Source organism: Leguminivora glycinivorella, chromosome 9 (genome assembly GCF_023078275.1).
Source record: "Leguminivora glycinivorella isolate SPB_JAAS2020 chromosome 9, LegGlyc_1.1, whole genome shotgun sequence".
Classification (NCBI taxonomy): domain Eukaryota; kingdom Metazoa; phylum Arthropoda; class Insecta; order Lepidoptera; family Tortricidae; genus Leguminivora; species Leguminivora glycinivorella.
Window position 1 is genome coordinate 25,115,484 of NC_062979.1, and position 18,463 is coordinate 25,133,946.

Sequence of the window (18,463 nt, forward strand, 5' to 3'; positions counted from 1 at the left end):
TTCTCTAACTCAATATTACACTCTTCTCGCTGTTTATCCCCACAGGGCTACCAAACTTGTTCCACTGACTACTCGTCAAAAACACAAAAAACTTCTTACTTGTCCGGTTGTTCTGTAGGGCTAAGATGAAAGGTTTATCATTTGTGACCATCTCAGTCTCGTTCTCACAAGTATGTAAGTGCGAAAGTGACGCATAATATGACAAGTAACAAAGACACAACTATGATACGGTGACTGTCCTCCCACTGGTCAAGTTAATTCTCGATAGTGCCGAAACTCCGCGAGCGGCCCCGCGGGGGAGAATATTTTATAAAGTGCCGTCTTGCCAATTTTCCCGGTGAGAAGGATAGTTCCTGTGGGACAGTAGGGTATTGTCATTAATCACTGGGACGTGAGCTGTTTTGGAAATTTTAGGAAATAGGTTTATCAAGTTGTCTACTGTTTCCCTTTACCGGAGGTGTATTTGATAGCTGTTTGCGATGCGAGACAAAGCGCTTAAAGGTCATCAGTGAGAAACCCTTCAGAATTGAACAAAATCCGCATAACGAACGTGATCCGAAAAAAAGGTTTTAATTTTCCTTCCAGGCTTCCCAGGTGCCGGAACAGATTCTCGTAAGATAATGAATATTCCTTTTAGAGTGAATATTATAATCTTATTCAACCGTTCAGAAGGTTTGACCATTCGATACGCAATACGTCCTCCAGGTTACCAACATGATGGTCAGCCACTAAGTGCCCGAACCATCTTCATCGAACTAAAGTAGTCGCTGATGATTAGAGAAACGGTTATTGACAGAGAATCATTAGCGGTATACTCGTATAGTAGCAAAGATTCATTTCAAATCGTTGTATCACAACAGCTTAGTATAATTCTACACGAAAAACATATACTTAGGTGAAAAAAAAATGTTTATTTCATTTAAAACACCCAGGACCTAAATTCCCTAATCCTTAAAATTCGTATAAAATGTTTCTTTCCCTGAGTCTAGGTTTTTAGGGTTCCGTAGTCAACTAGGAACCCTTATAGTTTCGCCATGTCTGTCTGTCCGTCCGTCTGTCCGTCCGTCCGTCCGTCCGTCCGTCCGTCCGTCCGTCCGTCCGTCCGTCCGTCCGTCCGCGGATAATCTCAGTAACCGTTAGCACTAGAAAGCTGAAATTTGGTACCAATATGTAGATGAATCACGCCGACAAAGTGCAAAAATAAAAAATGGAAAAAAATGTTTTATTAGGGTACCCCCCCTACATGTAAAGTGGGATAGGTATTTAAAAATGAATAAGGGTTTGCTAAGATAGTTTTTTGATAATATTTATATTTTCGGAAATAAGCGCTCCTAAAGGAAAAAAAAGTGCGTCCCCCCCCCTCTAACTTTTGAACCATATGTTTAAAAAATATGAAAAAAATCACAAAAGTAGAACTTTATAAAGACTTTCTAGGAAAATTGTTTTGAACTTGATAGGTTCAGTAGTTTTTGAGAAAAATACGGAAAACTACGGAACCCTACACTGAGCGTGGCCCGACACGCTCTTGGCCGGTTTTTTCCATTACATTTAGAAATCGTTAGGAAAGGGATTAACAGCTAATGCCGTATTTCTTTTTATTTTATTCCCGTGATGAAAAACGCTCTAATTCCGTTCCATTCGGCGCAGCTGAGAGTTCACATCGCAGCGACAAAAAAGCGATTAAAAGTTTAGCGTTAATACCTGCTATTTATAAAATGTGGGTACTACTATTGATAAGAATATTGGACTGATTTGTAGCTACTGAAAGAATATAGAATATAAATAGTATATTGCCCATGGAAGGTGACGGGCTAAGAATTTCTTTACCACCTTTCTTCTCGGGCTTGTCGTAGAATTCGACAGTAGGGTTATGTACATATATGGGTTTAAAACATAAAAGTAATTGGATGATATCAAAAATAAATATTATAATCCTGGTTCATCTTGGGCTTTAAATATGTTTGGAGGTATTACCGTTTTTACTCTACTAAAAATATACTCTTCGAGAATCACGTTAACAGTAGGTATTTAACTGTGTTGGCCGATCTTGGCAGTAATTCAGCTGCAGTTGACACCAAAACATGACCGTACAAACGAAAAAACCATTGAAAATTCATTCTGAATGATTTGAGACCTCTTTCCGCCCTCACATGGAGTATTTTAGATTACGGTCAGAAGTTATCAGAGGGAACTTAAGAACCCAATATCAAAACCTCCTCTATCAGCCTCGTTGCCGTGCTGATATCTATAAACGGAACGTATGTTATAAAAGCATTGAAATTTATAATAAGCTTCCTGACTGTATTAAATTATTGCATGATTTAGAGTTTAAGACAAAATTAACGAAATGGCTTCAGGAACATTGTTTCTACTCTGTTAAGGAGTACCTTGACATGTAAATATTTCATTATTACCTAAGAATTCAGGGATTTATTTGTATATAGTTACCTACCTACCTAATGTTAATTTAGGATTACTGCAAATATTTGCATGCCACATGGCTGAATATTGTTACTATTTATACCAATGTCGCACCTTTTCTGCAAATAAATAATTCTTTCTTTCTTTCTTCAAATTCACTTCATAAAACGATGTCATCTGAAGCACCAGTTCGTTATATTTGAACAGGCTCGGGTCCTATGCTGATTTTATTTAATAACAGTCAAAGATCCGTGTCGGCCCAAATTTGATCGCGTACAGAAAAGGTCCAGCCCCCAGGGCCTACTACATATACAAGATGTCGACATAAAACTAACAATTGTGTGAGAATCTTGCCCCTTACAATGATGTCACGAGACTTAGAGAATATAGACACTATTAGTGAATTCGTAAGACTCTCTTTAGGGTGTTAAGAAAGGGTAGGGAAAGCTTTTTGACTCTTCATATAAAAGAGGCTGCTAGATTGAGACACCTTTATTAGGTTTAAGAGGTTACATTGCCTATTTGGTCGTTATCTCCTGATGTGACGATAGAAACCTGAAAATGTGGATTACTAAGTGCGTTTTCACATTATACTATCCGATATCCGATTATAGGCGCCATCTTGGATTTTCTCCATTGAAATCCTTTCGACATCCTATATCGGATCGGATAGTGTAAAAACGCACTAAACTGGTTTTGGCTCAATATTACCTGCTTTCCATTTTTTTTTATTGAATGTTAGTGGATGCTTAAACCTGTTAGTATCTATGTGTAGTACTCGACTCAATCACAACACTCTCATATGGTAAAAATCTGAAAAGCATTTAATTTATAATTTTGCTTCACGTATGTTTGCCATCCCCACCATGATAAAGACATAGCCTCAGACGAATTGAAATACATTCCTTCCTACACCTTTTTGTCACGACAAGGGTTACTTCCTAAGCGAACAATCTTCAGATCTATTTATATCTCAAATAGACGAATATAGGTACCATAAAAAAACCAGCCAAGTGCAAGTCGGACTCGCGCACGAAGGATTCAGTAGCAGTATCTATGAAACCGGCAGAAAATGATGTCTGTTGTATGGGAGCTCCATTTACATAAATATTAATTACAGAATATATAGAAGTACAATCATTTGTGTAAATATCAAACTATCACTGTTCATGCTATATATACAGCCTGTTGACGAACAGCGTAGTCTTATCAATAGCAAGGATAATATTTTTACATAGGATTTACATACTTCATACTAACAATCGTATACCTCGATTTTTTAGCGCCACCTATTAAATACTATCATAAATGCACTGATGATGCCTATAAATTTATTTCTTTCAAAATGTGTATTGAATTGATATCATGATTTTAAAATAAAAATATGTCATTTGTTCTTTTTATTATGTAAAAAACCCACCGACTAAATTTAGTACTATTATTGTAAAATTGTGATCTAATATTGTTAACTATTTGCATGTCGTGTTTTCGACTGAATACTGATACCCATAAAACTTGTTGTCATCCTGTACTTATTCTATTTTATTTTATACTATTCTATTCTAAAACATAAAAACGCAATAATATTTGGGGAAAATAATATTTTACAACTTCCTGGCTGCGAACAGCCCTATCTTTTTAAGCCTAAAAGGCCTACATTTCAGGGATACGCTTTTTTGTATGGGCTTTTTCAGTCCAGTATAATCGTTCTGGTCAATAGGGTCCCGTTTTACCCGTTGTACGGAACCCTAAAAACACCCTGTAATATTGTAAATGCACGCTGTAACATCGCCGTCGAACTCCCGAGCCATCAATCCACGTCTGTCCAACATGTCTGAAAAAATATATAATTTGTATCCTGTAACATTATGTAATTTTCCCCCTTCATCCCCTTGTCGGTCTCAGCCCCTACCATCGTCTTTGACGTTTTAAATACGTAAATCGATAGTGTAATGGAAAATAAAATTCATTGTACACATAAAGGAAGTAAACATCCGTCATGATCTGATCAGCCGGCGTATCATGCTTCCAATTTTATCACTTATCCACGTGGATAAAGCATCCGTCACGCTTTAGCAAGTATGTCAGTGTGAGAGTGACAGATGACTGTCTTATCCACGTGGATAAGTGATAAAATTGGCAGCATGATACGCCGGCTGGGTACGTAGCCGAATGGCACAAACACTCACGAAATACTCACGAAACGAAACGCTCGTAGATATGTATCTCTATCGCTCTTACGTATTGGCGCGACAGAGTCTACGAGACGACTACCTTTCGCGGCGTTTCGTTTTCGTTTCGCGTCGCAGAAATGCCATTTAGCTACACCACCAGTCCTTTATCGCCCATTGCTGAGCCTAGGCCTTTATTCAAGTACCTACGCTAGTTTTCCGGGTCCTGACATTTAGTGTCATCTAGTGGTGGTCGGCAATTTTCCGGATGTCGTCCATCCAACGAGACAACATATTCCAAGCGCTTCTTATATCTGGCCCCGTAGCCAAATGGCATTTTTGTGACGCCAAATGTCGCAAAAAAATCAGTCTGGCTTGTCGCACCAATACCCTTTGGCTACGGGGTCTGTAAGCGGTCACCATTTTAGTCCACCTGCCATCACTCTGCCTAGCAACATGTACCACACAACAACAAATGAACAGCGCCCTCTGAATTACTTGAACTAAAAATTGTTATTTTTTTGAACGCTATTGAGTAACGTATTTTAAAATTTCAAAACGCATGGTAAAGGCTGTTAGACTTCAAAAGCCTTCGTTAGGGTGATGAGTTTCTTTTCTGTATCATTGAATGTTGAGTACAAATGTTGTTAAGGAGTTGTGTTTATATATCTGATTTACGGATACACTTCGACCTATGGGTAACTTTGTGCAATGACCTCCTACACTCCTAAGATCCTTCAGCTATTCAGGAGCTTTCCGACCATCTCCATGATTTTTTTTAAATTATAAACTGGCCAGTGATTGACCTTACTCGCACCTGATGGAAAGTGACGACGAGGCCGAAGTTGTAGCTCACTGGTTCAGTAATAGCTTATTCACTCTTGACTTGAATTCACCCAGATTGTATTCTGCCGGGAATACAGATGAGGGGAGCATGTTCCATTCCTTAGCAGTTCGCATTAGGAAAGAAGAGGCAAACCTCTTCTTGCGAATGAAAGGTAGGTCGACAACGTAAGGATGAAACCGCTCCCCGCGCCTGGTTGTCCGGTGATGGAAAGGGGAAGGAGGAACCAGGTCATGCAGTTCCTGGTCAGGTGTGTCTGATGATGAGGCTCATGGGTAGCTTGAAGTCCTTTGGTTCCAGGTAACCTACTCCAAAATTCTTCATTTTTTGTCTGGTGTAAATACAGAATTTCCTCATTATAGTCTATGAATTTTAATTACGCGCATTTAACACGTTCAAAACATTTATTTGTAGATAATTATGATTATATTTATGGCATAACAGTGAGTAAGGGGACTCCCTACAAGCATTAGTTTTGTCCTAGTATTCAATTATTCATCTTACCCTATTGAACTTTTCACCAGCAGATTCAATATTTATGTTAATAATACGAATGAAACAGTTCCTCCAGCTCTCTAAAAGCGAGCAGATACTAAACCATGCCGAAATCCCGATAACAGCCCGCTCATTCCGCCACTTTGTGCGATTGCCCGGAAAATGGGGATCCCGTTCCGGCCCCCCCTCCCCTAATCTCTTGCGCTATGTATTGTAATGATGTCATATAGGAATGCCGTGTGGTGACGGGTTAAGAATTTCACCACCCCCTTTCTTCCCGTGGGTGTCGTAGAAGGCGACTGTGGGATATGGGTTAAATTGTGGCGTAGGCGAGAGGCTGGCAACCTGTCACTGCAATGTCACAGTTTCGTTTTCTTTCAACCCCTTATTTGCCAAGAGTGGCACTGAAACCTGAGTAGTTTCATGTGCTCTGCCTACCCCTTCATGGGACACAGGCGTGATTGTATGTATGTATGTATGTCATATAGGTACTTGAAGATTTACATACATGCAATATATAATTGTACATACATACAATCACACCTGTATCCCATAAAGCGGAGCAAATGAGCACTACTCAAGTTTTAGTGCCACTCTTGGCAAATAAGCGGTTGAAAGAAAACAAAATAAATGACAAATTTATTTATTCACAATTTTAATAGCTTTTAATTTTAGAACTAAACGGGACTTAATCGCGTAAACACTTACATTTATATTTGGCCCGACGTTTCGAACATCAGATTTAATAGGTTTCTGTGATTTTTTATTAATTTTTCCTTGTCATGTTTTTGCTAACTAACCCTCACTTAAACTTTTCAAATTTACAAACATTACATATACTTACACACATAACATACCTACCTAACATTCAATTCAGCTCAATAATTTGATAGCGTCCATAGGTTACATTTCCCCGACATACCTAGGTAGTATAAAAATCGTTATATTTACCTCCGGAGGTGTGAGAGGCGTAGATATATAAACACAAAAGTTATAGTCAATAGACGGTCTTTCCGGGTAGACGGTCTTCTCCACACTGACCTTATTTTATGTACAAATCTAAAGGTGTTGCAGTTACAGTACCTAATATACTAGAGTCAGGCCGCGACGCCAAACGCCGCAAAAAATGCAATCTATCTCTATCGCTCTTGCTTATTGGTGCGACAGAGTCAGACTGCATTTCTGCAGCGTTTGGCATCGCAGAAATGCCATTCAGCTACGGGGCCTGTTCAGAAAGAGCAGAGTCGTCAAATGTATGAGGTCCATTACATTCCACGACTCTTCTCTTTCCGAACAGATTCTATCACTTTGTATATTTCGTTTCCTTGTCTGTTTCATGTGGTAGAATCAAGTATTTCGTTTGTTTAAAAAACTAAAAAACTAAAAAGTCCAATAAAAGAATTTAAGCCACATACGATGAACTATTTATTCAGCTATTTATAGAGACTAACTATATTGATCAATCACTCTTCAATAATGCAAATGCAGTTAGTGTCACTGCAAGTAGTGAAAATAAGGATATTTTTAGCTGTTGTAGCATAAAATCAATTTCTATTTGTTTATTTTTAATACCTCGTCTGTTGCGAGGAGTATTTTAAGACCATCCTTCACTTATCTAAATTAATACCTTACGAGCAATTCTTGTACTTATATTCATTTATGGTGACCAGCGATCTCGAAAACAGCTCTAACGATATTTAAAGTCACACACAGGTCGAACGCGATTAATTAACATTATTTTTACCTTTTTTCCCAACGTTTCGGCCAGGTTGCACTGGCCGTGGTTTACATCTCCGGTGACACTTTGCTGGGACGTCAGTCTTCCGCGACCACGGCCAGTGCAACCTGGCCGAAACGTTGGGAAAAAAGGTAAAAATAATGTTAATTAATCGCGTTCGACCTGTGTGTGACTTTAAATATGTGTACAAAGCGCGAGAACTTAAAGAGCTCTAACGATTTCGCTGTGTTATGTGGGGGTTTTTGGGGGGTGAATCTTTAATCGATTTAGCTCAGTCTTAGGTGCCGGGAAATGCGAATTTTAGAGTTTTCTTGCGTTATTCTTTGGCAATTCGTAATATTGTCGGCCATGTAATATTGATGTGCTTTTTAAAGTCATTTTTAAATATTTTTAAAGTTTTTGATTCCTTTACCTTTTGCTGGTAGGTCGCTATATCACTTTGCGCCATCGTAGAGAATGCATATTGATACAAAATAACACGATTTTCACATGACTTCCCGACGTGACATTATATCCGTGGCCATGGGTAGACTGTAGGTAAGTGTAACGACTCAAAAACGACGGGGTTTTATTACGTAATAATACACCCTACTTACACCGTCTGCTGTCATTTCATTATATTTATACAAAACGTTTTTATTTTTATTTCATACCAAGTAGAACTTACCCACCTACTTAATTTATAAACATTTCGTGGAATCCTTAAAAGCTTTTCAAAGCTTTCGTCATTTGACCTTGTAACTTGTAAGCGAAAGAACCTTTTAAAATATAATTGATGTTTTTAATAACATACCACATATTTTTAACGTAAAATTAGCCATTTTAAGATTAATATTTAAATAAAACATTCATGGACATTAATATACTTCTGCATTATGAATTTTAAAGAATTTGACTGGTATGTTATGTTATTATAACCCACACGTTTGTTAAGTACAGTCAAAATCTTGAAACAATTACATATATAAGTATATAGGGGTCGTTCGAATTGTCTCGGTCAGGTCAGTGTTCATCATTGAATATAGTTTTACTCTGGAATAAGAAGTTAAGTCAATATTTTTGGCAAAACTTGATGTTGATTTTATTTATATTTATAAGCAAACGAGCAGACAATCCGCCTGATGGGGAGCAGTTATCGCCGCCCATGGATATAGACATCATCAACACTTACAAATAGTGCGATAGGGACGGCCTGCTATTTTATCGTCTATCGCGCGACCATGCTTCCCGTGCAGGAGAGCCAGTTATGTGACCCTTGAGAACCCTAAATACCTGCTGCATGAAGAACCCCATGTCATAGTGCAGAGGAAACACATCAGCTCATTTCACAACTTGCATGTTCTGGGCAAAAAAGGGGAAGAGGCCCGTTTGTTCGTGGTTTGCCACGTGTCGAGAAAGTGAGGATGAACTTACTTTGTTTCATAATTTTAGAACTAAACGGGACTTAATCACGTAAACACATTTATATTTGGCCCGGCGTTTCGAACGTCCGTGACCACGAATATAATGTGGTGTTCGAAACGTCGGGCCAAATATAAATGTAAGTGCTTACGCGATTAAGTAAGTCCCGTTTAGTTCTAAAATTATGAGTGCAAATCGTGTTAGTTGTATAATAGCAGTTTATTTTAAACATAACATAAAAGATTAAACATAACATTAAAACTAAAGTTAAATCTAAAAATAAGTAAAAACTACATAACAAACTATACCTATATACATATAAAAATACTTTGTTTCTTTGGTGGGAGGTGCGGTGATAAAAGCGCGTACGTGGCACCAAGTCAACATGACCATCCCATCAAATATTTATTACATTTCTCACGTTATAAATTGAATGAAGTACTTGAAGGATTATACACGCAATATGTGCTAGCTGTACGAACAGAACTTTGTATCACAGCTGTAAGTACTTACATAACTTTGTTTCGAGTTATTTGATTTACTCTCACACGAATGTTGCTGTCAGTGAAATATGTAATATCGGAGGATGTAAATCATTGCAGTGTATGAAGCTGAAGCCATTTGCAATATTGAAGGAATATATCAAATATCTTCGAGGCATGTAAGACGAATCGATAGCACTCACTCACAAGGTATTTATCATAGGGTAACCTAATATGTGTTTGGTTTGGTAGTTTGAAGAATAATGTCCAAAATTATTAGATTTTTCTGAAAATTTTCATAAATAGTACAGACACAGGGAATAACATTGCACAAAAGGCCGCAAAAACAATATCTGACGCAATGTCATAAGACCGTTTTGTGCGTAATAACAAGTTGTACCTTTTTTAAAATTGTGTTTTGAGAACATTTGATTTATTAGTGCATTGTGTATTAAGGGCGGAAAGTGAAGGATTAAGAACGAAAGGCTTTTATATATAACTCGAATCGAGTTTGTAATCCTTCAGTCGCCCATTATACACAATGTTTTTTATCACATTCGCGAAGTCATCATTATCCTTCTTGCGTTATTCCGGCATTAACCAGGGCTCATGGGAGCCGGTCCGCTCTTAAACTAATCCCAAGGTTTGGTGTAGGCACTAGTTTTTACGAAAACGGCTGCCATCTGACCTTTCAACCCGGAGGGTAAACTAGACCTTATTGGAATTAGTCCGGTTTCCTCACGATGTTTTCCTTCACCGAAAAGCGACTGGCAAATATCAAATGACATTTCTCACATAAATTCCGAAAAACTCATTGGTGCGAGCCGGGGTTCGAACCCGCGACTTCCGGAACGAAAGTCGCACGTTCTTACCGCTAGGCTACCAGCGCTTTTTTTAGCGCTACACTTGCGAAGTAATAACCAAATTTTAAACTAAATGTATTGAAATACCGACGCTGACATTTCGAACATTCGTCCGCCATCATGTAATTTTTGACAGGTCGAGAAAGGCCCCACCCGGTATGCACTTTATCGCCCTAGGACGGTAAAATAGCTCATTACGTATCAGTATGCAGGCATGTAATAACACCGTTTACGAGCGAGTGTGATGAAAAAAATAATACGTAATTGAAGTGATCTTTGATCCAGAAAATGACAACATTTTCCTTTCAAAGTTATACAGGCATTATACAGGCTATCGCTCACGCTAGACTGGCAGAGAAATTGCTTCGTATTCGAATATCGAATGAACTCCGTCGGGAGACAACAGATTTGAAGTTACTGGAAAAATGGTTACTCGATCAAACTAGAAACGTCGTTCCGTCCGTTGGCCTCGTATCGTATGTGCCCTTTCTAACACGTCTTAGTATAGGGTACAGACAAACAGACAGACAGACAGACAGACAGACAGACAGACAGACAGACACGTCAAACTTATAACACCCCTTCGTTTTTGCGTCGGGGGTTAAAAAGATGAGAGGTAACTAACCTAACCACAAAATTAAAATTTTGAAAAAACCCCCGACTGCGACATAGTAGATCGATTTTCATGAAACATGGCTAAGAACACTCCCGACTAACTCAGCTTTCAGACAAAAAAAACTAAATCTAAATCGGTTCATCCGTTCGGGAGCTACGATGCCACAGACAGACACACACACACAGACAGACAGACAAACAGACAAACAGACAGACAGACAGACACGTCAAACTTATAACACCCCTTCGTTTTTGCGTCGGGGGTTAAAAAATAAGTATCCTTGCAAAAAAAAACCCTTTTGGCACAAGCTTCTATCGCCGACTGTACCTTTCTTTCAACAGTCATCTACTATAAGTACTGTCCGAGACGATTCTAAAAACTCCTCACTCGATGGGGATACGACATTTCATAACAGAGTTTCTATGACCACCTTTCTGCTCCATCATCAGATCAGCTCCATGATACCATAATATTGCATTGTCACGTGATTTACATATCTGTGCAAAATTTCAGCTCAATCGGAAACCGGGAAGTGGGTCAAATTTAGCTTCTACGTTTTGACCCATACTAACAAGGCAAGTTGAATAAAAGCTTGTAATAACATGACGGAAAGACCTCATCGTACTTGCAAATAAGGTTTTCATCACACCCGCACTTTAAATGTGCTATTGCACGCAGGCGGAGCGTGAGTTATAGAAAAACTGTTCTCCCAAGGGAATAATGAAATTTCTTGTACCGTACTTAATTTTTTACATCTATTTACATATTGGGTTGGCACAAAAGTAATGAGACACTTGGTTTACGTTTTATATTTTTTATTATTATTACAATACAAAAAGCTTAGTCGATGATGTAATCACCATTAGCATCTATGACTTCTTGCCAACGATCCGGAAAAGTTTGGATGCCTTTCGCCCAGAACTCTGATGGCTGTGCCTCGAAAAAGTTGTTCAACTCCTCCTGTACATCATGGAAATCATTGAATTGTTTACCCCGCAAATGTCGTTTCAGGGCTCTAAACAAATGAAAGTCTGATGGTGCGAGGTCTGGAGAATAAGGTAGGTGGGGTATCGTCTCCACGCCCAAGTCACAGTATAAGGATATATCAGTAGTTAATCTCCGGCAGCGGCGGCGCGGTCGTTACTACTGCGCAAGGTCACGCAGGGTTGTACAACGTTACTATAATCGACTTCGTACAATGTAAGTTGTTGTAAATCTAATAGGTACTATTAACTGTAAGTAGGTTTTAGTATAACAATACCACGTCATGACACCACATTAGTCAGTATTGAAGACACAAAAAATCATTATAAATATATTACTCTCATACGCGCAATAGTAGATTGTGTAACAATAATTGCAAAAGCGTTAATTTAAGTGTTCATTTTATATGTTTTCTCTAGAATACACCCAATCCATCACAATAAAAAAAAGATTCGTTTGAACTAGAAACGTAGGTACCTACTGTCCTACTCGTATTAGTAACTGTGTATGGCGCTATGCTAGTACCAACGCTCTTTCTACCTTTTTATCTAATAAAGATTCAAGTACGTATTTGTTTCTTAAATACTGACGAAATCATATTTACATAAAATGTTTGAATAGATGTTTGCACAATATTTAAGTAGGTACCAAACTTTCGAGCTAGATAGATCGCAGCATCTACCTAAATGTCGTTACAGATAAATCCTTATTGATTTTAATGTGTCATTCTAGCTTTAAATCTCACTTTTACGCCATTTACGTAAGCAATAATGTACCTAACACTGCAAATATATAACAACCACTTACTTTTCTGGGTGTCTAGGAATTCTAAAGAATGACATTTCCGCATTTTGAGAACTTTCCATACACCCATAAACACTACAGTAACGAAAATATGTCTTCGGTGCTGACGTCATTTTCTCCCGAACTCAACACGTCAACACAGCGCGCAAACGCGGCCCCGACTGTCCAGCCCAATAATCACCAGTTTCGCATGTTTTCGCCGCATGCGAGGGGTGGGAGGGGGACACACCGCGCGGCGTGAAGTTTGTAAGAAGAGTTATTACTGCTGCAGCTGTTGGCGAATGGTAGATGCGACATGAGGTCGAGCGTTATCATGTAGTAAAATTACAGTGGCTCGTCTTCGTCGTTTTTTCTTGATAGCAGAAGATAGTTCGGTGAGCTGTGTTGAATATTTGTTAGCGTTTACAGTTTCATTGTGTAATAATAGTTCATGAAACAGCATGCCTTGCGAGTCCCAGAAACAACAAAGCAAAACTTTTATGCGGTTCTTTTGACTCAGCTTCGGTTGAGTTGGTGGCGTTTCTTCTCGAGGCAGCCAAAAAGCACGACGTGTATCGTTCTCATAATAAATCCATGATTCATCTCCCGTAACCAGATCAGTCAAAAACTCTTTACGTCGGGGTCGCAGCAAAAGTGATTGACAGATGGCGACACGGACTGCACGACTGGCGTCGGTAAGGATGTGCGGTACCCATCGAGCCAAAACTTTTCGATACCCAAGCTCATGCAGATGGTATTCCACAGCGTGGTGACTGCAGTTAAGTGCTTCCGCTAATTCACGAGTAGTAGCATCAGGATTCGACTGTAGTTCGCGGCGTAAATCGTCATCATTGAATGCAGGTGGTCGCCCTGAGCGTGACTGACTTTCAAGGCTCCTGTCTCCTGATTTAAAACGGTCAAACCATCTGGACACCGTGGCATGGCTTGTACTTCCAGCGCCCAATGCAGTGTTGATATTGTCAGCCGCAGCCCGCGCACTGTGGCCTAACAAGTACTCGTATAAGTAAAGTGTTCGAACTTGTCGCTCGTCCATTTTATTTCAATCTAACTAAACCAATCACGAGGGCGGCTTTATATACCCTCACATTGGAAGTACCTAGAATGTTCTACAACATACTAGAATATTATCGAAAACAATTAACTTAAGAAAGGAAATGTATAGAGTTTTGTAGAGTGTGTCATTACTTTTGTGCCAACCCAATATTTTTTACATTGCGAGTGTGATGAAAAACATTGTGTGTAACTCGGGGAGTATGAATATTACTAACTCGTAACTAACTTACTCTCGTTAGTAATATTTCACATTTTCCGCTTGTTGCACAATGTACTATCTATTATCATGCGACCGTGCTTGCTCGCCGGTCTCTTTTTGGCGGCTGGTGGGAGCCGTGACGAGTGGTGGAAAATACAGGAGGTCTTTGCCCAGCAGACTCACAAATTATATAAGTAAGCTGTTAAGGAGGTAAACGAGCAGACGGATCACCTGATAGTAAACGATTACGGCCGCACATGGACACCTGAAACACCAGACTAAAACGGGAATCCTGTAACTTAGTACCTATTTCATTAGTACTTAATAATAGCACCAAGCAACTCGTACCGTAGCCGAATGGCATTTCTGCGACGCGAAACGTAAACGAAACGCCGCGAAAGGTAGTCTGACTCTGTCACACCAGTACGCACGAGCGGATAGAGATAGATATCTACGAGCGTTTCGTTTCGTGAGCGTTTGTGCCATTCGGCCACACACCCTGCTTCTTGTCCCGTCTTCGGATGTAAATCGTACATTTTCTCCCTTCCTTGGAGCCATATCTCATCTCATCACGATTACACATAAACTCCATAATGTGCCTTAGTATTATAAAGTCAAAGTGATGTATCCAGTGCACTGTGTCCGCGACACCCTTCCAGCCCATTTCCTGCCGAGATCTATCTTGCTCGACCTTGACAGCTCGCTTATATGTTATATTATGTAATATATGTGTTTATGCTCGGGAGAAAATGTCTAATCTCGGTCAGAGTTAGTCTCTAATGTTTAAGCAAACCTTTACTTTTCTATACAATTTAATCTCGCCAAGGAAGCTGGCAAGATGCCAGACGAAATTTTCGTAACATCTGTCATATTAACGATTATATTTTTGCATTTTAGAGACCTATACCAAAGAATGTAGCTTACCCTAGACAAAATCTTAACGGCCACTGTTCTGAAAAACGTATAAGAACGAACTTATGAACGTACGTTTTCGAGTAACTATTTTAGTTTGTTATTTGAGGGACACCATCTAGTAGTGAAGATCGGATTCGAACCCCGGCGTCTATATTAAGCCGGGCTAACGCCTTGATCCCTTGTGCCACTCTTCATTTTATTCTTAACTATATGTATACCTACTACCTACAGTGTGTTTCAAATTATTTTCAATGGATAAAATTTTAATGAAATAAAACTATGGAAACGGATTAAATCGCGTATAATGAATTTAAAATTCATCCCGACGTTCCGAACTCTTTACAGCGTTCGTGGTCAACTCATTATACGCGATTTAATCCGTTTCCATAGTTTTATTTCATGAATAACTATCGCGGTAACCGAAGACAATATTAAAATTTTAATTTTATATTTTTTATTAATATTTAAAGTAAATGTTACATTTCTTATGTATTAGCATTTCACACTTTATATTCAATCTGGGCAACCGAGCTTCGCTCGGTTCTGTTTCGTATCCTTGACATGTGTCGCCATCTAGTTCAAAAATGAATAGGGTAATTCTCAAAATAGTGGCATCGTACCCTGCCATCACGTTTTTGAATAGAAAGTATGCGAAATATATAATTTTCACATATAATTAAAATTTTCATAAGTAGGCATTAACGTGACACATCGAGGCCAACACATATTTTTTCTATAAATATAATACTTTTGTAAAAAAAAAAATAAAGAAGACCGTTTTCTACTGTACCCTGCCTTGTCACAATGCGACACTGCTCAAGTTTTCGCTCTATAGATTATTAAATTGCAGTTTTATGATAATAAAATATCGTTTTTTGTAGAGAATAGACTACTATATTCTTAAATATACATTGCACGGGATGTTTCGATTACTTTTGAACACTAATTTTCACCTTCAAAGTTTGTCCAGCGATATTTTCTCCATATCCTGTGCGTCCGCGGTATTGCACCTCACTCACACACAGAAAGTCTTATTGAGGCCCTAATATACGTAAAACACGTAGCCAGTATGGTTCTAGCCGCCGGTGTAAAGGTTTGTGTGTGAGGTGCTGCGGTCTTGTGGTTAGAAGTTTTCAAAGTGTGACGTTCGGAGTTTGTAACAGGTATGTCCACTTTATTCTGGCATGATTATTTTAAAATATTAATACGGCAGTTTTTTTACCAGTAACATTTTAATGTTGTATTGAAGTATAACTATGTATATTAAAATTATGACAGTTGTATTATCAACAGTTTCGGAGATAATATCTAGTTAATCGGATTTTCACTACACCCTGTGTAACTTTATCCTGCCATCACTCTGCAGGGTAAAGTGACTGTTGACAGGATAAAGAAATACAAGTAAAAAAAAGCTATTTTGACATGGTTTTTACTAACTTGCAATGTATGTATGTATGTATGTTTGTATGTATGTTGAGGTCAAATCTTGCAACCCAATTTGAAGCAGAAATATTCAACCGACTGAGCTGAAATTTTGTATACACGCTTCGGATGACGTTCGCATATAAGCGCCGATATGGGGCATTGGGTCCTTCGATATTGGGCAATAGTCTGCTCAGCGCCGAAGCAGTCCCGACGAGGCTAATTTTGGTTTGAATTTAAGCCCAAGTACTTAATTTGGGACGTAAGAGGGACCGCCTCACCGCCAATAGGCAAGGCAACATCCCTATCGCTCTTGCATATAGGCATTACAGAACCAGATTGCATTTCGATCGGCGTATAGCGTCAACGATTATCATTTTGGCTAGGTCGGCAGCAATCACTTTCTTCGGACAGAAGCCAACCTTTCCTTCGAAAACCACGTCATCGGTCGTGGCAAGTAACACCGCAAGCCCAAACAAATTAATGCGCCTAACTGTGAGCTCAGTTGCCACTGTGGCTCTCCTTATTATCCTGGTATTTTCTTCCCCTCACGGCTACTATTGTGTCATCGGCATAACAAATGGTGATCATGCGGAGAAGTTGGACTACTCTGATAGCCAAGTCAAAGCCAATGCTCCAGAGCAGGCGCCCAGTACCGACCCCTGTGGAAAACTGTGGGTAGGTTATGATTATTATGAATATGCATGTGGGTAAGAAGAAGAATAAAGAAGTCAGTCTTGATTTGAGCACGTAGTCTCATTGACCTGTCCCTATACGTTTATATGGCGCAGCCGGTAGGAACACCACACTCCATTCGTCTTTCTAGGCATCTTCCTCCTGATTCATTGAGCAGTACTCTATCTGCAAGGTAATGCCCTATGGTGAATGATGATCTTCAAATAGAAAGGCGCATCGTGGAAGCAATGCGCCTATTTTATTACCACATAAGGAAGAAAGCCGAAGTAATTGGCAATGTCAAGAGATACTGCGATAGCTCCCTGCCTTTTCTCTGCTACCAGACCGCTGTATTTATGCAGCGCATCAATTGCGTCTATCGCTCCTCCCAGAACCCGATCTATGATGTTTGGGCACATGTCTTTCAAAATGCGTGCACAGCAGTAGATGAGACTTACGATGATGCGCTCAACATCGTGCCAGTTTCATCTAGGAGGGCAATGGGACGGTATCCTAAGGGACAGTCAGCTGGACTACCCTTTTTTCGAAAGGCACAGTCTGCCCACCTTCCAACGAGAATTTATACCCTCTCGGAGGCAGTCGTCAATGTGGCCACGTAATCTACTTCCAAGATGTTTAAAGAGCCAAGGCACACCGTCCGGCCCTAGAGTGGCCCTCATTTTAAATACTGACCTCATTATCTCGACATATGTTACCAAGGAGACATCAAGGAGACGAACCAACTCTTCCACTGGGGCAGCCATTGCAGGCATTACATGCACAAGTACAACTCACATTGTGAATCATGATATGTGCTTTGTTGTTTTACAAGACTGTGATTGTAGGTACTTATTTATTTATTCTTTATTGCACATAAAAAAGTACAAAATGGTGTACATAATGCCTTAAGGCATTCTCTACCAGTCAAACACTGCAGGCATCGTGACTGAAAATAATAATCAGATATCACTTACTGTACTTCAACTGTTTTGAATAAAAAATAATGGATATTGTTTAAAAAATACTTTTTTTTGCTTTTGTTTCTACTTAAAGAAAAAAAATTGAATCCTAACGAAATCATAATAGTCGATATACGTTGAATTATTAGTGGTAAACTTGTTTTTTTATTCAAACTCTCTTTATCCTGCCACGTTTTCCCTGCTACCCTGTCTATTCACTTTCTCCTGTATGTCTAAAATTTCAACTCGCTATAAGTTCTACGTTTTTACGACTATTTCGTTCCCTCCTGCAAATTCCGTATCATTGATGCACTCAAAAACATATTTAAATCCAAAAAGGTACAAAAAACCATTTTCATTTTTTTTCATTCACTTTACCCTGACGGTGCCACTTTTTTGAGAACGAACCAATAGTACCTAC